We start from the raw sequence: 23,484 nt of genomic DNA on the forward strand, positions 1-23,484 counted from the left end.
AGTCTTAAAGAGTACAAACTATCAAGTAAAACAGAAGAATAAGAAAGACGGCAAGCACAGCATGGCAGAAAGACTATTATGGGCCAAAATATACATGAGGGTGGAGGGATTGAGAAGCTGCAAATAATGCAGTGTCAAAAGAACACAGGCAAGAGCAGTAGATGAGGCAGAGATCAGATCATGGAAGACCTTTTAAGTTACAGAGGAATTTGGACTCTAACCTGAAGGCAACTGGGAGCCAATGAGGAAATTTTAATAGCAAATTAAGATGACTAGATTTGAATCTTGGAAAAGATCACTCTGATGATAATATAACAGATGCTGGGGGTCGGAAGGGAAAGGCTGGTGGCTACAACATTCCAAGCTATGTACCAACTGTTCCCAAAAGGCAGTTTGCACACTTACAAACCCCAGGTTCTGCTTTCAGCTTACTGGGAAGCGGATTATTCTGAGAGACCAGCAGCTACCAGAGACACTCTAATAACCCCCCTGAGGAAACTAGCATCCCAACGCCTCTACCACCAGGTTCTTTCTTTTTCCCTCCTGAAGTCTTCTTTACAGGCACAGACTGTGTTATGTTACCTTGTATCCAAGTGTATTTCAGCCTGGTTTCAAGGAAGATATGCTTTGGCCACAAGCCCTCCTAATTCCCAATGATTGTAGCAAATTTCAGCCACTTCTCAGAGTTATATTAAAATAACACACAGGTGTATACATTAATATACATATACACACAATCATTTGTACCCGTCTGATTTCCCCACGTACACTCCTTAAGGAGATGAGAGGAAAGATGGAAGGGAATGCTTAATAAGCACCAACTTAATGCTTGATTCTTTAATCTCTTATTTAATCCTCAGTGATTTCTCTCATTTAATCCCCACTATAACCTTGAGCAAAAAAGATATTTATACTCCCGTTTTCAGAAATGAAGAAACTATGGCTCAAAAAGATTAAATGGTTTATCAAGATCACAGAACCGGTGTAAGGCAAAGTTGAGATTTGAAGCCACGTGTGTATGGGCTTATCCAAGGCTTTTCCACTACCTCACACTAGGTTTCCCTAAATCTTATTTTATTCATTACTGAATCTCCACTTGGTCTGCTGAACTGCATTATACTAAGCCACTCAATAAACAGATCAACAATCTGGAAAGGCAAACAGGAAAACAAGGTGCAAATGGAAAACTTGGACAATAGATTAAGGTACCCACCCCCACCGCAAAAAAAAAAAAAAAAAAAGCAGCAGCAACATCAATCTTAAAAAGTTCTTTGGAGCCCTAGGTCATACTGGCAAGTATAGAAATAGCCAAAACTCATGTTGACAGATCTCCACTTATAATTTTATCTCCTGCTCAGTCAGTCCTAGCAGAGTGCCTGGTAAAATACTGCCTAGTCAGGCACACAACACAAATGAATTCCAATAAGCAGATGCAATCTCTCCCTGAGGCTTTCCCACTCTTACAAAACCACCAGGAACTGGAGAAAGCTTTTGTTCTCCATCTGAAAAACTGCCTACTAGCCCTTGGTGGTAAAGGGAAATTGGGTTTGAGAAGCAGATGGCTTGTCAAAGAGCCTAAAACCTAAGGTGAAAAGGAAGCACTTACTAAAACCAAACATTCAAAATGAGGAATCACACTTCTCTCAGGCAACAGAGAGTACTGCCATGGTCATGACTTGCCCTCCAAACACAGGGTCCCCACAGCACTCGTAGGAGGAGCAGAAGTCACGACTTACAGACTAGCTCCAGCTGCACTGGTTCATAGATATCATCACAGGTTCATACTGACATTCTAGATTTTTCTAAAATCAAGAATCACTTGTTTGCAATAACTGTGCTTGTTTATAGAGATTTCACTATGGAAGGATTCCTTCATGGGAAAAAAGTACTATTGTTAACAATTAGACACTCAATATAATAAGAGGAGAGAAAGGAACTTAAAGGTTAAATAAGATAATGTAAGTAAGGAGCCTAGAAATGGAGGTGTCACAAAGTAGATGTTTAAAGTGTCTGTGTTCAGCTGAACTGAAGAAGAGAAATTAGCATTTGTTTAGTACCTTCTGATAATTAAAAAATGACCTCAACAGCTTTCATATACTTTACCTCACTTAATCCGTAAAGCAATTCAAAACAAGTGTTAATTATTCTCACTACAATATGTCAGAAGAAAGGGTCAAAAAAAATTAAGCAACTTACTTGGTCATTCAGTTATTAAGAGATAAAAAGTTGTGATCTGTTCACGGTATCAGCAAGTTATAAAAAAAAATAATAATGCTATCTCATATTTGCTTTAAAGTTTTTCACTGCACAATAAAACATGTGGAGGTTAAACACTGGGCTGGGAATTTTAACACCTGAGTTCTACTCTTAACTGTGCCAAACTGCTATGCAGCTTAAACTAAGACTCTTCTCCTTTCTGGATTTTAATTTTCTCACCTAACTCAACAGTGGTACAACATTTAACTTAAAGATGAGTTCAATTATCTTAAAACTCCAAGAATACTGAATACACAATCAAGACTCCTATTGGACAAGAAATTCTCCCTTACTGCCCAGTGTCCACTCTGCTCTTCCTCTGGCTACATGGTCAGGATTAACAGCTCTCTTCCACCTGTCCATTAGCTACTTGTGAGCCAGAAGCATCCTTTATGGTACAGCTCACCACCTGTGCTGGATGCTTCATTAAGTGTAAAGCTTATACTGTAGTCTGCTGGAAGCTCGGTGCACAAATGTTACCTGGAGATGAATAAATCATTCCAGGTGTGCTGGGTTGCAACTGTAAGGGCAGCAGCTGTGGGTCTGAAAACAGATGGTCTTACAAGAATGGAGGACTTGGCTCCTATCTGATTTTCCTAAGGCAAGCAGGTTTGGGTCAGCAGGAAGCCTAGCGGGGAAATGCCTGAGTAGAGCTAGCAGCCAGTGAATAGGGAAAGTGACAAGAGATGCACATGCAGTTTCTTTACATAATAAGTGAATATATCAGAGGCTGCAATTACCAGAAACTCAACCCCTTATTTTGTACCTACTCATCAACTTCTAAATTATTTTCTTTTCAGTCCAACACTTTCTTCCTTGATTTCAATACAAAGGTAAAATCAGGAAGAGTGCTTAGCATAGCCTGGGCATAGGAACAGAACTTTAAGGTCTGCTGACTAAAACAATTTGAAAAACAGAGGAAAACAAACTGAACTTACTGGATAACAGTGGAATGACTATTTAGGACACAGCTGATAATAGATGTTCAGTAAATATTTGCTTAATAAAATAATGTGCCAGGCAACATTCTAGATATTTTACACATAGTCTCTCATTTAATTCTAAAAACAGCCTTTGTTTATCATCTCCATCTTGCAGATAAGGAAATTAAAACTCAGAAAAGTCAGGTACTCTGCCCAGAGTCACACAGTAAATTAAGTGACAGGAGTCAAAAATGACCGCCCCCCCACCCCCGCCGGCTAAATAATTCCAAAGCTCTATGCATTTTGTTTGTCAACCTCCTGCCCTACCAAATGGCCTTTTTGCTGTTCTTCAAACACATCTAGCTCATTCCTACCTCTAGATCTTTCTGATTGCTATTTCCTCTATCTTCCACATCTTCTCACTGTTTTCTACTTTAGATCATTCAGGGCTCTGCTCAAACACCACCTCTTCAGAGAGGCTTTTCTTGATTATTCCCCCAAAATATACTGTTTCCTTATCTTGCTTTATTTTTTATTATGGTACTAGCACTATATTATTTATTAGTTAGTTTATTTGTTTTTTTACTGCCAGTCTCTCCTACCAGAATGAAAGATTTTTGAGGACAAGGGCTTTGTTATGGTCATGATTGTATCCCCAGTGCTTAGAACAGTGATTAGTACATTGCAAGTGCTCAACAAATATTCAATGAATCAATGAGTGAATTCTATGTGATCAAAATCACAGAGCTCTAGAATACCAGTGTAAAAAAGTAGTTGTTACTGAGTATAAAAAGCAAAGGCTTTGAGATTAGGCAGATCTGGTTTCAAGTCTCAGACTATAAGTGTGTGACTTTGGACAAGCCTCTAAACTTCTTTAATTTTCTCATCTGTAAAATGGGTATAAAAATGTAAGTCCCATAGATTTCTCATGATGATTAAATGCAATAAACACATGAAAATGCTTTGCGCAAACTGTAACATCTTATATAAATGTATGATGGGATGAGAAATTATGACAATGAGGAAAAGTTTAGTGACCAATCTAGTTGAGACTTTAACTTCAGAGATCACAAGGCCCAAAAAGGTAAGTGAACTATCCAATGTTCCACAGTTATTTGAAACTAAACAATGATTAGACTCTAGGATTCCAGGCAACCAGGCTGGGACACTTGCCCTTAGCCTCACAAATTTTTGACCTCTGGTATTCTGCTTTCTCTTGATTCTTCTTGCATCTCACTGGTTACTCCTTTGATCTTCTCAACCTTCCCAATGTCATAACGTCCAGAGCTCAAACGTCAGATCTCTTCTCTGCCCCAGCTACACACATTTCTTGGGTGATCCCATCTACTCCATGGCTTTACACATACTAATGACTCCCAGATTTACATCTCTGACCTGGACTTCTCTGAATTCCAGACTTATATATCCAATTGCCTACCCAACAGCTCCTTTTGGTTTTCTAATAGCCATCTTAAATGTAATATATCTAAAACCAAACACAAACCTGCTCCTCACAGTCTTTCCCATCTCTATAAATGGCAACTCCAATCTTACAATTGCTCAAGGCAAAAACTTTTCATTGACCACTTTCTTAATCTCATAATACTCATTCAATCAACAAATTCTGTCAGCTCTACTTTCAAAACAAACCCTGATTCCAACAATTTCTTACCACCTCGACTGCTACCACACAGTTTCAAGCTTCCTTTTTCTAACTCTTATAACAGCCTACTATCTGATACCCTTGCTTCTGCCATTGCCATCTATCTATCCCCTATCCTTCTCTTCTCAGAAGTCAAAATGATCTTTTCAAATTCAATTCAGATCATGTAACTCCACTCTGTTCAAAACCCTGCAATGGCTTCTCATCTCAATCAGAATAAAAAACAAGGTTATTACCATTGCCTACAAGACACCATGTAATCTGGCTCCCTTCTACCTATCTGATCTTCTCCCCTACCATTAACCTCTTTGCTCACTATACCTCAGCCACGCTGCAGTAAAACTAAATGTTAACACCAGTATTCGTTGTTTGGAAACCACTCTGATGTAGCCAAAAGCATAGACCAAGCAGAACATACAAACCTTGGATACATTTTTTCCCTTCCTGTTGTTCATTGATAAACCAATCACAACGAGTTTTAGAGATTGAGCATTTATAGTTCTCTCTGCCTAAAGCATTATTCCCTCAAACTATCAATATGATAGTATTCCTTTATATTTCATTAGATACCTACTCAAATTTCACCTCACCAGAAAGGCCTAGGTTAATCAACCATATCCAAAACAGACCCCTCCCTTTCAATAACTCCCTTTCCCCATTTGTTGCCTAATTTTTCATACCTCTGCCTACTAGAGTGTCACTGAAATCAGGGATTTTGATTTATTCACTGCTATATCCCCGGTGCCAAGATCAAATTGTATGTGCTCTATAATCCACACTAATCAATTCAACCATTAATTATTTTTCAATTATTATCTTATGTCCTCAATCTGGCTTTCCCCTAAACAGACTGAATACTATTTTCAAATGAAATATCTCTCTCTTCTGGATATTCTCTCTGAGGATCTTCAATTCAACTAGTGATAGTGTAAAAGTAACTAAAAAAGGAGAGAAAGATAAGATGAAACCATATTTTTCTTCCCTTTGGAATCCTCTTATAATCAATAGATCAGCAAGTATTAATAAGCACCTTTTGGGGGTGAAGGCATAGCTCAAGTGGTAGAGCACATGCTTGGCGTGCTTGAGGCCCTGGGTTCAATCCCCAGTACCTTCTCTAAAAATAAATAAACCTAATTACCTCCCCCCATCAAGATAAAATAAAATAAAATGATACAATAGTAAATTTTTTAAAAAAGCACCTTTTGGTACAAAGCACCATCTTATTAAAGAAGGATATTACCTAGCTATATAGTAAAACATAGAGAGATACATAAAAATAGTAACAAGATGGACAATAAGCAAATGAAAAGATACGCAGCATCATTAGCCATCAGGGAAATGCAAATCAAATCACAATGAGATATCACACACTTCCCATTCACTAGGATGGCCAAAATCAAAGACTAATGGTGGAGAGGATGTGGAGGAACTAGAACCCTCATACACTGCTGGGGCGAATAAAATGGTCAGCCACTTTAGAAAACAGTCTGGAGTTCCTCAGAGTTAAACATAAGGTTACCATATAATCCAGAAATTCCAATCCTAGAATTCATTTCCTCTAAGAGAAATGCAAACATATACCCACATGAAAACTTCATATACAAATGTTCACAGCAGCACTACTCATAATAGCTAAAAAGTAGAAACTACCCAAATGTCTATTAACTGATGAACAATTATGGTATATCCATACAATGGAATATTCTGTAATAAAAAGGAATGAATTATCAATATATGCTACAGCATGGATTAAACTTGAGAACATTACACTAAATAAAAGAAGTCTGGTCATAAAAAGCCACATACTATATGATAATTTTTTATATGAAGTATCCAGAATAAGCAAACCTACTGCAGAAAATAGATTACTGGTTGCCTAAGGCTGGAAAAGATGGGAGACATACGGGGTGACTGCTAAAGGGTACATGTTTCTCTTTGGGGTAATGAAATGTTCTAAAATTGACTGTGATGATGGTTGCACAACTCTGTGAATATAGCAAAAGCAGTGAATTGTACACTTAAAATAGGAAAATTGTATGACAGGCAGATTATGGCTCAATAATGCTGTAGTTCAAAAGAAAACTTAAAAGTGTAATTTGGGTTTTATTTTAGGTTCCATTTATCAATATTCTTACCATTCACATTCAACTTAACACTTATTAAGGGCTAGATAACTCTTAGTTTATTTTACTTAATACAACCAAGAAGGCTGTGAGGTAGGAGTTATCAACTCACCCATTTTGCAGGTAAGAAACTCACAGTTCATAAAAATTAAATGATTTAAGAGCTACAGTAAATTATCAGAGACAGGAGTTGATCCTACATTCACAATCTCCAAATCTACGGCTTTTTGCACCTCTCATTCCCAACTTCTTGTTAGTAAGCATAATTAAGACTTAGCTATAGCACTTACTCATCAAAGCTATGAATTAATAAACTAAGGACTAAGAGATCATAAGAACACAGATTTATAACCACAGATTAAGAAAATGATTACCAAAACTGTGTATCATAAAATCCAATATCCCTGTGTTTAATTACTTGGTTATCAGTGCTCTGCTACATGAAAAGAGGGGGCTGGCTGGATCTGATTCTTAAGGTCACCTACGTGGGGTAAAAACAGAAAGAGAGAAAAAGAAAGAAAAAAAGTCCACAGCATTCCTCAGCAAACCAATCAAGAGCTATAAGCACTTCGGAATGGTTTACAACTCACTTTGGCCATTCTTGAAACAAGACATCTGAATGACACTACCAAAAAGCACTTACTAAAAAGCTAGCTGTGACAAGGAAGGTTTTTTTGGGTGATAGAACCGTTCTGTACCTTGACTATGGTAGTGGTTAACACAAATCTATGCATTATTAAAATTCAAAGAATTTTATGACATAAAATGGGCAACTTTATTGCTAACTTAAAAATAAAATTTAAGAAAAACTGCCAATTAAAAAATAAGCTTTTATGCATCCAAAATCACTATCAAAGAGTAAAAAGGCAACCTACATAATGGGGAAATATTTGCAAATCATATACTGATAAGAGATTAATATCCAGAGTATGTACAGAACTGCTAAAACTCAACAATAAATCACTTTGCTGTACATGTGAAACTAACATTGTAAATCAACTACCCTTCAATAAAAATTAAAATTAAAAAAAAAACACTCAACAACAACAAAAAACCTGATTCAAAAATGGGCAAAGGTGGGGAGGGTATAGCTAAGTGGTAGAGTGCATACTTAGCACGCACAGGGTCCTGGGTTCAATCCCCAGTCCCTCAATTAAAAAACAAAAAAATACACCATTGAGTACTAAAAAAAAAAAAAGGCAAGAAATTTGAAAATGCCTCCAAAGATACCCAAATGGTCAAAAAGCACTGAAAAGATGCTCAATATCACTAACCATTAGGGAAATGCAAATCAAAACCACAATGAGATACCATCTGACACTTGTTAGGATGGCTATTACCAAGAAAAACAGAAAACAGTAAGTGTTGGTCAGGATGTGGAGAAACTGCAATTCCTGTGCATTGTCGGTGGGAATGTAAAAGGGTATATATAGCTGCTGTGAAAGACACTACAGTGCTTCTTTAAAAAATTTAAACACAGAATTACCATATGATCTAGCAACTCCACTTCTGAGCATATACTCAGAAGAACTAAAAGCAGGGTCTCAAAGAGATATCTGTACACCTGTGTTCACAGCAACATTATTCACAATAGCTAAAACATGGAAGCAACCCAAGTACCCAACAATGATGACGGGTTAAGCAAAATTTGGTGTGTATATACAATGGAATATTATTCAGCCATAAAAAGGAAGGAAATTCTGACACATATTACAACATGGATGAACCTTGAGGACATCATGCTAAGTGAAATAAGCGAGTCACAAAAGACAAATACTGTATGATTTCACTTACATGAGGTACTTCAGAGTAGTCAAAATCACACAGAAAGCAGAATGGTGGTTGCCAGGGGTTGGGGTAGGGGGCAATACGGAGTTGTTCAATGTGTATAGAGTTTCAGTCTTGCAAGGTGAAGAGAGTTCTGGAGATGGATGGTGAGAAAGTTGCATAAGAATATGAATGTACTTAATGTCGCTGAATTGTACACTTAAAAATGGTTAAGATGGTCAGTTTTATGATACGTGTTTTTTGCCACTATTTATTTATTTATAAATAAATAAGCATATGTGGTAATGTTACTTCAGGTAAAATTATAATAGCTAGTGTTTACTAAATGCTTACTATGAGCAAGCACATTATCTCAACAGACTGACCATGATTTCGACTATTGTGGCCTCTCTTTCACAAATGAGAAGTCTGAGCCTAGTAAGGTCAACCCACTTGCTCAAGATCACATAGCCAGTTAACTGAGACTGAATTCAAACTCAGGCAGTCTGACTCCAAAGCCCAGGCCCTTAATCACTATACTAGAACACAACACAATATATAAAATATTGCAGAGAAAAGTTGATAAACATAACTACTCAGGCTAGTCCTGATGACCTAAGCTTTCAACTGAAAAGAACTCCAATAGAAGAAGACATACTATACAACCAATATAGCAGATTAGAAGCATGGTGGAAACATCAAGATTATTCTTATAAAAAATGCTCATAATTAAATGTAGCTGGCTCCATAGACTCTCCCTTTGGAGCCACACCCTAGTGCAGTCCACAAAAGAAAGAGCAAAATAATGACAGTTCTAGATCATCACAGGCAGGAAACACACACACACACACACACACACACACACACACACACACACACACACACACCCCTCTACTGAGACCCCAGCTTCTGGCATCCCAATTTCAATATTGCCCTCCAATATTGTCAGATTCAAGTGCCACCATCCTACTTTGTGGCACTTTGTACTTCTGAGTAGTTTTCATACTTGCCCTGGGCAAAGGACTCTCTGCTTTAGCCCAAGGCTCTGCAGAACAAATATCACACTCTATCTCCTCTTCACAAATGGATGCTAGAACTTAACCCTATGCCCAACACTATGCAAATCTCCCTTGTTTATACTTAGTTCTTTATTCTCTCATGCTTAATAGTTTATTTATCTGAAAAGCAGAAACTTAAAGAAAAAAAGGCAGCACAATAAGCCAAACTAAAGTGTCAAAGGCATGAAGGAGGCCTCAAGAGGAGCTTCAGTATGGATGAGATGACAGTGACAGAATTAACTTCCTAACTTTCTGCATAATCAGGCCCTACTATTCAAGTGAACATGTGTTCCTTTCTCTCCTGTTGCTTCTATCAAATAAACATAATATATCAAATGATAAATATACCTGTTAGCTATATTTATTAAACCCTAGATCAGATTTATTTATTTTTTATTCTTATTTTTTATTGAAGTATAGTTGACTTACAATGCTAGTTTCAGGTGTACAGCAAAGCGATTCAGTTATACATATATATATATTTTTCCAGTTTCTTTTCCCTTACAGCTCATTGCAAGAAATTGAATATAGTTCCCTGTCCTATACAGTAGGTCCTTGTCATTTCTATTTTATATATAGTAATACATATTTGTTAATCCCAAACTCCTATAATCTATCCCTCTCCCCTCCTTCCCCCATAATCAGTTTTCTTTGTCTGTGAGTCTATTTCTGGCTTGTAAATAAAAAAAAATTTTTCTCAGATTCCACATATAAGCCACATCATATGATATGTGTCTTTGTCTGACTTACTTCACTTAATATGATAATCTCTAGGTCCATCCATGTTGCTGCAAATGGCATTATTTCATTTTTTATGACTGAGTAATATTCCATTATAAACACACACACACACACACACACACACACACACACACACACACCACAAGCACACACACATCCCACATCTTTATTCACTCGTCGATGGACATTTAGGTTGTTTCCATGTCTTGGCTATTGTAAATAGTGCTCCTGTGAACACTGGGGTGCATGTGTCTTTTTGAATTATAGTTTTCTCTGGATATATGCCCTGGAGTGGGATTGTTGGATCATATGGTAAGTCTATTTTTAGTTTTTTAAGGAACCTCCATACTATCTTCCACAGTGGCTGTACCAATTTACATTCCCAACAGTGTAAGAGGGTTCCTTTTTCTCCACACCCTTTTCAGCATTTATTATTTGTAGACTTTTTAATGATGGCCATTCTGACTCGTGTGAGGTGATACCTCATTGAAGTTCAGATTTGCATTTCTCTAATAATTCACAAAACTGAGTATCTTTTCATGTGCCTAATGGCTATCTAGATGTCTTCTTTGGAGAAATGTCTATTTAGGTCTACTGACTTTTTTTTTTCCTTTTGGTTTGGTTGGTTTTTTTTTTTTTTTTTTTTTTTAACATTAAGCTGTATGAGCTGCTCGTATATTTTGGAAATTAGTCCCTTGTCAGTCACATCATTTGCAAATACTGTCTCCCATTCTGTAAGTTGTCTTTTCATTTTGTTGATGGTATCCTTAGCTGTGCAAAAGCTTTTAAGTTTAATTAGGCCATATTTGTTTATTTTTGCTTTTATTTCCACTATTCTAGGAGCTGGTTCAAAAAAAAAATTGCTGCAATTTATGTCAAAGAGTGTTTTGCTTGTGTCTTCCTCTAGGAATCTCTCTAGTATCCGTTCTTACATTTAGGTCTTTAATCCACTTTCAGTTCATTATTTTTTTTTAATATTTTATTTATTTTGTATTATTTAATTATTTTATTTTGGTTGGGGTTGGTAATTCAGTTTGCTTATTTTTAGAGGAGGTACTGGGGATTGAACCCAGGAGCTTGTGCATTCTAAGCATGTACTCTACCACTTGAGCTATACCCTCCCCACTTTTAGTTTATTTTTGTATATGGTGTGAGAGAATGTTCTAATTTCATTCTTTGACATGTATCTGTCCAGTTTTCCTAGCACCACTTATTGAAGAGACTGTTTTTTCTCCATTGTATATTCTTGCCTCTTTTGTTGTAGATTAATTCACCTTAAGTGCGTGGGTTTATTTCTGGACTTTCTGTTCTGTTCCATTGATCTACATGTCTGTTTTTGTGCCAGTACCATACTGTTTTGATTACTGTAGATTTGTAGTATGGACCCTAGACTATATTTAATTCTCCATGTTTCTTTGTAAAAAATATTTTAGTCTTTCCAGAATTTTAATCTGTTCCTTAAAAGGAATTCCTGATTAAACAAAAGTGGCAAGAGGCTCACATTCAGCCAAACTTAACTGAGCACCTACTATGTTTCTGAATTCGATTTTTTTCATAGGCAGTTTTTCATTTAATCCTGAAAAAGAATTCTTTGACTTAAGTATTACTGGCTGCCACCCTTCGTCTTTTTTTTTTTTTAGCTACCAAGTAAAGTGAGAATCATTCAGTTAAAGTAACCTGCAAAGATCTCACAATTAAAAAGCAAAGTAAAAAAGTAGAGAAACCAAGATTCAAACTCTGACCTCCTATTAACCTCTCTGAACTTCAATTTCCTCATCTGCAAAAGAAAAATATTACCTATCTTCAAGGGCTGATATAGGAACTACATGCAAAACACTCAGATCAGTGGCTGCTCCTTAATAAATATTATTTTTCCTTTCTTCTTTCATGCTTGAAATGTCTAGTTTGTTGGCTTATTCCAAACAAACAGCAATTTTTAAAGTTTACACTATATTTTACTTAGCTACCATAATAAACTGGTTTTGTCCTGGTCCTCACAAGGATGTTCATAGCAAGATGTGACCCTGGGATATTTCAAGAGCACTTCCAGCTTACCTAGCAGCTGGGATGCTTGCAGCAGAGTTTTTTCTGCTCAGAAACTTGCATAAGGACTACTTCCTCTCCTCTGTTCTCCCTTAGACAGACACATATGCAGGTGGAATTTTTTTTTTACAAGCCATAATTAACTTAATTAACATAAAGTGACAGAAATAGGAAAAGCCACAGTGTTCTAGCCAGGCAGCCGGCTGCAGGGGAAGCAAGAATTCTCTGGCTGGCAAAGTGAAAGGAGAAGTAAGCGTCTACTATAGAGAAAGGAGTCATTGCTATGTGGTGGGAACCAGGGAATGTCTAAAATGGATGGTAAGCACCACCCAATGGAGCCTGCATCCCTAGTCCCCAGGGTGGGTCAGGTGGCCCTGATTTATCAAACAAGAACTTAAGCCAGATGAAAGTCTGATTATGAGCTCCTTAAGGGCAGAAATTGTAACTTACATCTAGATCCCCAGGGCATAGAACCTGGCACAGAGAAGCCCTCATATTTGAATATATAAATGAATGCATAAACAAATAAAGACAGATTGAAAGGATTCACTATCTTTTCCACAATGTACTAGTACTATATAAAAAGGAGAGTTCGTTAAGCATCCATGATGCAATCTATAATTCCTCAAAAACAGCCACACACACAAAAGCGTAGTGCATCTGCAGGCTATCTCCCCAAGAGTTCTAGACAACCCACAACTTCTTCTGAAAAGAAGAAAAAAAAAGGTAGCAAATCCCAAGTAAAACCTCCAAAACAGCTCCTAACTACCTTCAGAATAAAGTCTATACACCTTAATTAGCATGTAATTTTTGTGGTAAATTGGCTCTTGTCTTTCTTTCCAAATACACCTTTTTAATAACTATGAGTACCTGCCAAACATGAAGCCCACTGTCCCTTTAATATGCCCTGCAATCCTGCTCCAGTAACTTTGTTGCCACAGTTCCCACAAGACTCATCACCATCAAAATTTAGTTTACCTTAATTTCATCCATACTTCATGGAACAACTCAGATCCCATCTATTTTTACAAAATCTGTTATAACTGTCCCAGACTACAGTGTTCATTTCCTTTCCTGACTTAAGGTAGTACTGTCCATAGCACTTATCCTACATTCAACAATACCATGTTGTTATTTTTATACAGAGAGCATACATCCACATTCAGATTAATACAAAGTATAGTGTGTTCCTCCAACCTGTAACTCTGATAACAGCAAGAACATACCTGTTACTCTATTGCCGGTAGCTAGAAAACTAGCCTATATCTAGTAAGTGCTGCTTGTTCATGCAAAAGTTGAACATTTTCCCCCCATTTTGCAGTGCAAGTGCCAATATAAATTATTATTATATAATAAAAGAATTATCAATCTACCAGCTTTCTCATCAATTTTTATATAGTAAGTGCTCTAATAATAATGACCAGAAACATTTATAAATTTCTATTTCCAAATTTCTTTCTGAATCAAAGATGAGTCTACATTGTGTACAGTGAGGTTATAAGAGTAACTATGTTTTACTACGTCTTGATTCTTGGAAAACTGGTAACCTATGACTACTCCAAGACAGTGATTAACTGTTTAACCTAGCATGTGACAATCAGGTATACTCATTCATCTTTTAAGACTCATAAAGGTATGGAACTTTTCTTGAACCTCTCTCCTCACTCCCAGAATTGACTAATCCACTTCTTCTTTTGGGTCCCACTTTATCCCAGATATATCTGACCCAATCTCAGATAGAATCCTAGATATATTTCTATCATAGCATCTATTACATACACTTAATTATACTTCCTTATTTACATGTCTGTCTACTGATTTGCCCCTCTAGTTGTGTGCTTTTCCATACATTAGCCACACGTACCTTCTTGAATTCAAACATATCTTAACTAAACCTAAATAAAATTTAAAATTCAGTTCCTCGGGGTCACTAGCTACATTTCAAGCACATATGGCTGGTGACCACCACACTGGACAACCCAGATACAGAATATTTCCATCACTGCAGAAAGTTCAATTGGACAGGGCTGTGTCTAAACTGTGAGTATTTTCTGAGGAACACAGTCTCGTGGGCCATGTGGCAGGAGCTATGCCTAACTCATTTCTATATTACAGTACCTAGTACTCCTTAAATCCCCAGTAAATATCTCTTGAGAATGACACTGGGTAACAGAGTTTGTTCCACCTTTCTTATTATCACATACCATTAGAGTCTTTGCTCCATAATTTTAATGTCCCTTATAGGCTAGAATCAGTGTAATAACCCACCAACGCAACTTGTGAAAACAGGTAGGAACCACAATAGTTAGAGGTAATGAGGAAGCCTTTGTTCAGTTCCTCTCCCCAAACCAAAATTCCACTATTTAATGTGTAAGACTTGATGAAGAAGAGAGCTTATTTCCTGTTTCATTTTTGGCATATAATTAAACCACAGTTGATTCTAAAAGAAATTTATTTCAAATACTGGGACAGTCTCACAACTCAGCATAAATAAAAACAGAGAGACACTGTTCAAAATTTATCACACTTTTGGGGACTCTAACTAATACAGCCTCATCATATGAAAATATAAAGTATATTTACATTAAATATATTCTGTTTGTATTAAATATGTAATTGTATTAAAAATAGTCATTTGGCATATATTTTCTGAAGATCTATTAAGGGCTAGGGGCTAAAGAAAGAGAACTAAATAAGTTCTAGTGGAAGACAGAAATTTAAGTAGGGATAATACTAAGTGCTAAGTGCTGTATTACAAGGGGAAGTACCAGGAACTATGACAAACACAAATGAGAAGCTCAGAATCCAGTGGTGCAATGTGGCAAAGGGTGGGGGAGCCACAAGGAAGGCTGCCCAGAAATGAGCCCACGCTACATTTTGAAAGGTAATTAAGAGACTGGGAGATTAGAAAAGGGTGAGAGGGTGTCACAAATATAAATAATGGCACCAACAAAGGTATAAGAACTTGACTTGGACAGTAAATGTCAAAGAGTACAGGTTGGCTGAATCAACATGAGAAAGACAATTTGAGGCTAATGAGGCAGGCAGAAGTCAAATCATGAAAAAGCTTTTGCAAGCTAAACTAAAGGGTTTGAATTTTATCCACAAACTGATGGGAAACCTCTGAAGGTTTTAAAGCAAGGAAGAGGAGTGAAATCTACATTTAACAAAGCTCACAGAGCGGCAGTACGGAGGATGATTTGGGGGAGGTGAAACAGAAACAAGGACATCAGTCAGGAAGTTGCTGCAAAAAGTGAAGAATATATTTTACCACAACTTGAAAAAAAAAAAGGCAAAAAAAAAGTGATAAGACAGGACCTATCTGATGCAAAGTTTCAAACACAACCTATTTTAAATGAGTCTCTCTCCATTAGTCTATGTCTCTCAAAGCTATATAACACTACGATTCAATGATACAGCATAACTACAAAAGCAACTGTTAAAGTCCATTTCATAAACTCTAAAAAATTACAGTCTTTTTATTCAACAGCCATTCTGGACTTCAAATTAAAACACATTTTTCTCTTTTCTACCACACACAATCTTGGAAAACCATTTCAGCCAGCTGAGCACATCTGTGCACTGCGCAACAAGTATAAACAATTTAACAGGAGTTTAATGAAACATTTCCTATTCTTCATTGGAGGAAAAAAAATTAGGAAATTCTAACATGGCAACATCAGGTTGCAAATTAACATTTTTTTAATTAGTTTTTTTTTCATATGAACATACCAATTTAAAATCCCGTCTGGTTACATGGTGCAGCTGTCCTGAATGAATATAGCATTTTCAGTTATTAGACACTTGGCTAAAGCATTCAGAACTGCCATGTGCCATCAACAGCAAGAGCCACAAGTACAGTACTTAGGAAGTACCTACATACTCATGCTGGTATGAAAGGATGACTAAGTCTGTCCTGGAGAGGAGGGGACATATAACGAAATGGGAGACACAATCTCACAATTTAAAGAAACCATCTTTCAGTTCACCTCCAATTCTCTTAAAAGGCAATGGATGTCTTGGATCCCACAGTTCTTTTTTAGCCTACAGTTTTACCTCTCCTCCTGCCTTGTACCAACAAACTTAAGAACTAAGGCTTTGGAACTGGACTAAAACTGGGTTTGATTCCAACTCTACCTCTTACAAACAGTACAAATTTAACATGTTTCTTAATCTTCCTGAGACTCTCTTCCTCATGTATAAAATGAAATACCCAACTTTGCAGAGTTGTGGTGAGGATAAAAGAAGATATACATAAAACATCTATAGAACACCTGGCTCATATGGGTATTCACTAAATGGTAATATTTTTACACTCTTCTTTGTACCTCACTATAATTTGTATATAACAATAATTATCCACTTACCTTAAAAGTTTATATGAGGATTAAATGAATTAATATAGCTAAAGGGCTTAAAACAGTGCCTGGCACATAACAGGCAATCATAAAGTGTTAGTTGCTGTTGTTGTTACTACCAAAACTGAATTACAATTTATTTGCTGTCTTCCTCCCCATCTAATACTTAGTATAAAACCTCAATAAATACATGTTGGCCAGTTCAATAAATAATGGATGACTGGTTGAATGAATGAACTGAAGATATCATAGTTCTATGACAAGAGAGACATCTCTCTGAATTTATCACACAATCTTCATATGGCGACCCTTCAGTAAGATTGTTTTGTTTTATAAATTGATTAATCCTACCAAGCCTGTGTGGTAAGTAGGGAAAGTATTCTTGTAGGTCTGTTTCACAGATAAGAAAGAGTCCCAGAGAGATTAAGGGTTAAGATCACTCAACTAGGATAGAAACTTAGAATTCCTTTTGGTCTCTTAGAAACTAGTTCTAAACTATCTTCTACTAGGGCTTGCACTCTCTGCATATGTATGAGATTGGTCAAGTTCTTCCATACTCTGTGGTTGCAAGAAGATACCCCGAGTCAGAATACACTTTCAATTAATGATGGAAGGGTGAGAAGGAACATGACCAAATAAGGAGAAAGTCAATGTCTGATTTTACCTGACCTACAGAGTTTTACCTGTAGATAGAGATAGCAAGTAAATCTAAAACTAACAGGAGAATAAAACCCTAACTATGAACAAATAAGAATAGAGGACACTTAGAGGGTCAAATATGAAAGGTGGTATGGGGGTTACAGGTACTCATTTCCTCTGTTGAAAGCATGACTAGGGACAGTCTTTCTGGGGTGTATTTACGCCTTCATTTAACAAATAATTACTGAGTCCCTGCAATGAACTAGGAGAACAACTTGACAGTACATAGCAAGAGCCTTAAAAAAATTTATGCCTTTATCCCAATTACTGTATTTCTAAATTTTTATCTGAATAAAGCTATCAAAAAATAAAGACCACAATTTACAAAGATACTTATCACCGTGTTATAATACCCAAAAATGGAAAGTAACCTAAATGTCCAACAATAAGGTTATGAGTAAATAAATCATATCATGCAATGCAATAGTATACATTCATTAAAACTGATGCTGAACAAAATCATTTAACTGAAACTGGAAAATACTTATAAATCTAATGTTAAATTAAAAAGCATTCCACAAAATTATATATATAGTATGATCTTTATAAAGTAGGAAAAAACTTTATTTTTAATGCTGAAAATTTTAGAAGTTAATTTCTGCATGGTGGGATATAGGGAGAACAGGATATAGGGAGACATTGCCAAGTTTTCAAATTTTACATAATAGGTATTTTTCAAAAAACCACAGGGTGGAGATTTACAGAAGAAAAGTAAGAATATTAAATACTATCAGAATTGATCAAGATGTCTAGAATCTCTGCTAGATGAGAAGAATGTAAAAGGCATATTATTTCTGTACAAAAGGATTATGTTAATCCTAATGAGAACTGACACAAATACATGAGTGAAACACAATGGGCAAGCAATAAAGAGGAAATCCAATCATATTCCCAGGTCACTTTCATTCTAGAATGTCATTAGTAGAGCCAAGTTCAATGAGTGAGGTGAGGAATGAAGCTTGATGACTGAAGAAGATGGCAGAAATCCAGCTAATACCTAGTGCTAAAATCTGTGAGTTCCTTGAGAGCATGGAATCCATCAATTACCATACAGTGTTTTAAAGACCATGGTGGAAGCCAGCAGCAAGAATGTGGCAAAATAGTCTAAAGAGGGTCCAGAAAGGCTTTGTGGAAGATGACTAATTTAGAGGAGAAAGCAGTGAACCTGGAGAAAGGGGAGAAAGGTATTCTAAGAAAAAAGGGACAGCCCAGAGAATAAAAATAATTTAACATGTCTGGGGAAATGACATTCATTTCAGTCCTATTAGTATACAAAGTGCAAGGCAGGCAGTGGTGAAAGAGGTGGTTGCAGAAGTCATCAGGGGCCTGTCCCAAAGGACCAAGCAGCCACACATGGACCAATGAACAAGGGCACCAGCCCAGGAGGAGCTCACTCCACTAGAAGAGACAGTTAAGCAGCATTATGGTAAAGATAAGTAAAGGGTGGTTAGCACAGGAAGGAACAACCAATTCAGCCTAGGGACTCATACAAGGTCTCTGAGAAAAGATGCCGAAGTTGAGACACAAAAGAAGAAGGAGTCTAAAAGCAAGGACATTTAAGATAGTAGCACACTACACCTGCACACCAATGTTCATAGCAGCACTATTTACAATATCCAAGACATGGAAACAGCCTAAATGTCCATCAACAGATGACTGGATAAAGAAGATGTGGTATGTTTATACAATGGAATACTATTTAGCCATAAAAACCGACAACATAATGCCATTTGCAGCAACATGGATGTTCCTGGAGAATGTCATTCTAAGTGAAGTAAGCCAGAAAGAGAAAGAAAAATACCATATGAGATCGCTCATACGTGGAATCTAAAAAAAAAAAAACACAAACAGACTCATAGACATAGAATACAAACTTGTGGTTGCCAAGGGGGTAGGGGGTGGGAAGGGACAAACTGGGATTTCAAAATGTAGAATAGATAAACAAGATTATACTGTATAGCACAGGGAAATATATACAAGATCTTGTGGTAGCTCACAGCGAAAAAAAAATGTGGCAATGAATACATGTATGTTCACGTATAACTGAAAAATTGTGCTCTACACTGGAATTTGACACAACATTGTAAATTGACTATAACTCAATAAAAAAAAGTTAAAAAAAAAAAAAAGATAGTAGCACACTATTGATACAAACTCTGGTCTGACACAAACTCTGTGAATCAAAGCACCAGTCCCTGCAAGGCTTCCAAAGAAGGAACAATTCTCATCAGCAGAATATAAGCTCCAAAAACTTCACCTGTCTTGCTCACTGCCATGTCTCCAATACTAAAAATATTGAGCACAAAGAAGGTGCTCTATAAATATCTGTGAAGAAAAAAGAAAAAGGGGGAGAGGACTTGCTGTTATATTAAAAAGCAAAGCCAAAAGCTAGAAGCAATCTAAGTGTTCACTGACAGATGAATGGATTTTAATGGTATATACATACAATGGAATATTATTCAGCCTTAAAAAGGAAGGAAATTCTGACACATGCTACAACATGGATGAATCTTGAAGACCTTACGCTAAGTAAAAGCCAGTCACAAAAGGACAAGAACTGCATGATTCCCCTTGTAAGAGGTACTTGGAGTAGTCAAATTCACAGTGACAGAAAGTAGAAGAGTGGTTGCTGAGGGCTGGAAGGAGAGGGAAATGGGGAGTTACTGTTTAACGAGTTTCAGTTATGTAACGTGAAAAAAGTTCTGGAGATAGATGGTGGGATGGGTGGGATGACTGCACAACAATGTGAAAGTACTTAAGGTCACTGAACTGTACACTTTAAAATGGTTAAAACAGTATATTTTATATTAGTATACATTTTAACCACAATTTTTCAAAATTTACAAAAAGCAAAAAAAAAGTACTTAAAAGAAAACAATGGGAAAAATTTAAAAAATGGAAAAAAGGATAAAGAAGTATGAGAATAACTCTTTAAGACTAAGGCCAACTCTTAGGAGCTTGGAGCCAAAGGCAAATAGCAATGTCTCCTCTATCCCTCCCTTCAACTTCCATTTCCATCTACATCCAATTTAGTAATTTTACATGCAACTGACTCCCAATTAAAACAAATACTAAGCATAGAACCCCCAAGGGATCACAAACAAGCAAATCCATGAGTAATATGAGAGATGTGTTATGAAAACACAATCTCACTGATTTAACCTCGTTTTTGTTAGTACAGCAAAACTATCATTTACTTGAACACCTAATATGCATGGGGCCCTATGGTTGGAGCTTTATAAACGTTACCTCTAATCATAATAGTAACCCTGAAAGGTAAACGTTACAATTCTATTTTCATACTAACTCATCTAGGATGGTAACAGACACAAATGGTAAAGTTGAAATTTGAAACTAGGTCTATGTTTCCAAAACCCTTGAGGAGTGATCAATCATCTCAAAAAAAAAAAAAAAAAAAAAAAAGCTAGCTTCTTCCCAACCAGGTACCTCTGTTGTGCTACTACTGGGGCCTAGGCCCGTGAATTGTCCTCTCCAGCTCTGCTAGAAGTTATCAGCTAGGAGTACTAGATTGAGTCATTATCAAATACTTTTCTAGGTAATCCCCAGTGGCCATTGATGGGGATGCTCTGGGCACTGAGCCACTGGAGGAAGAAAGACAAGTGGCTCACCACAGGTCTTCAGCCCCAAAATTGACCAAGAAGGACAGACACTTGGAACAACTGTCAACAATGTTTCCTCCAAGGGAGTAAACACTCCAGTGGCACTGCCCAAGATACTACTGTTGCTTAACAATGTTTCACTGATTAATAACCCTCACTCCCTTTCCTCCCCCAGACCAGCCCTAGAAATCATTACTAGTTTCAATTCCCTCTGGCCAGTTTCCCTCATTCTCTCCCATTCCCCCAACCACCAAGTTCAAGGCTAATTTATGTAAGATCTATTTTTCTTCCATATACTTTTCAAAACATCCCAATCCCGAGGCCCATTCCTTTACCTAGCTCTGCTGGGTGATCTACCATCAAATGAACCAACTAACATCTCTATAGTTCTCAGACACTTCCAAACACATTAAATAATTTACTCCTACAACAACTCTGAGAGATTGGTATTAGTATCTCCATTTGACCAAACCAGTACAGTTTAGTCTAAGTAAATAAGCAGTAGAAAATATACACCAGAAAAAGAGGTCACCTTTCTGTATCTTCTTTCGTTTGTTCATTTAAGCCAAGAACTTTTCTCAAGTCTCCAGCAGCATTCCCTTCATGTCTCCCTGGCCAAACTGTGGGCACATACCCACTCCTAAATCATTCACTGGCAAGAGGCATGGGATTACCATGACCAGGTGACAAACTAATTCCTTGGGGTCGGATGGAAGTTGGCAAACACACAACCACCACAGTGCACATCATATTAAGGATACTGATATGAAACAATGAGAGAAGCAGACTGCCTGCAGACCTACCTTAGTATGTTTTCTTCATGTCATAAGAACCCTGAAGACTCAAGGGGTCAGAAATGCTAACCCAGGGAAAAGAGAACAGACATTCCACCAGATTCCAGAATCTGGGGAGACTGATCCGGAAGAAGATCTAGAGACTTTATTTTTAGTAACAGTACTATACTAATACTAGTTCTAAACTTAAAGCCTGCTATGTAAGCTTTGCTAAGGGACTGCTTCTCCCCAGCCCGCAGTTTCCTCTTCAGTAATGAGACCACCTAGTTAAGCGTTTTCAAACTGGTCTTCAGAGAACTACAGGTTATGAAAAGGTAGCCAGGACAAGAAGTAAACAGAAGGGGGATACAAAAGAGTAGTGTTATTAAGTCCCACTATTCTAGTTGAAGTGGGACTTCAACTCATTTAATCTCTTTGTATTGAGCCTCAAGTAACATTTGGTGGAAAAAGGATTCTAGTGCTTAAAAAGATGCTTTTTTAATTCACTCAACTAGACGATCAATAACGTTCTTCCAGATTAACATTGTTTTTCAATGAAATAAATTATTAACTAAACAATCCCCCATTAATCCCTTCACCATAGTTCACTAAAGTTATAAATGACCTTCACAAGAACAAATCCAATGAACAGTATTTATTTTTATTTGATCTCTCAGCATCATTTAGCACTGTTGTTCATTTCCTCCTTATTGAATCCCCTGGCTTCTGAACAGTACACTCTCCTAGTTTTCCTCCTACTTCTCTGTCTGCTTTCCAAGATTATCCTCTTCTGCCCAATGTTTAAATGTTCAAGACTATACTATTCTCTATTCTTTTCTCACTCTATTCTCTCTCCCTAAGCAATCTAATCCACATCCATGACTTTACTTACAATCTAAAAGCCAAACATACAGTCAATTTTTCTCTGGCCCTTACCTTTCTCCAAGTTCCAGGCGTGTTTATCTAATTGCCTACTCAAAATCATCCCTTCAATGTTTTAAAGTCATTCAAATTCAACATGTCCAAAACTGAATCATAATATTCCATCCCAAACCAGTCCTTTTCCAGTGTCCTCATTTCAGTGAAAGGTACCACCATCTACCTCCCAGTTATTAAGCCAGGAACTTGGGAGTCATCCTTATCACTTCCTTCTCCTTTGTCCCCAACATGTAATCCATTACACAGTTCTATCAATTCAACCTAAAATATATCTCTTACATTTCTTCTCATCTCTGCCTACTATCTATCATGGTAGTCTCTCACAGGGACCGTATCTGTGCAAAAACATACCTGCACTGACTTACACTCCTTTAGAATCCCTTCTCTACATGGCAGTTAAAGTGCTGCTTTCCAAATTCTGATCATGCAATTCCCCTTTGCATAAAACTCTTAAATGTGAAGTCCTAAACAGAGCAATCAGACAAGAAAAAGAAACAAAAGGAATTCAAATTGGAAAGGGA

At 36.9% G+C, this 23,484-nt stretch overlaps 1 protein-coding gene across 6 annotated transcripts in view; it reads right to left on the bottom strand.

Annotated features, from left to right (window-relative positions):
• The window catches only part of FAM168A (family with sequence similarity 168 member A), a 154,571-nt gene that overhangs the window by 97,648 nt on the left and 33,439 nt on the right, over window positions 1-23,484 (bottom strand). Inside the window, exon 2 of one of the 6 annotated variants that reach the window (XM_074372603.1) lies at window positions 8,760-8,886. The exons of the other annotated variants lie outside the window; for them this stretch is intronic. The gene's annotated coding sequence lies outside the window, so the exon portion shown is untranslated. The remainder of the gene's footprint in view (window positions 1-8,759; window positions 8,887-23,484) is intronic. 6 annotated transcript variants of the gene reach the window in all.

Source organism: Camelus bactrianus, chromosome 10 (genome assembly GCF_048773025.1).
Source record: "Camelus bactrianus isolate YW-2024 breed Bactrian camel chromosome 10, ASM4877302v1, whole genome shotgun sequence".
NCBI lineage: Eukaryota > Metazoa > Chordata > Mammalia > Artiodactyla > Camelidae > Camelus > Camelus bactrianus.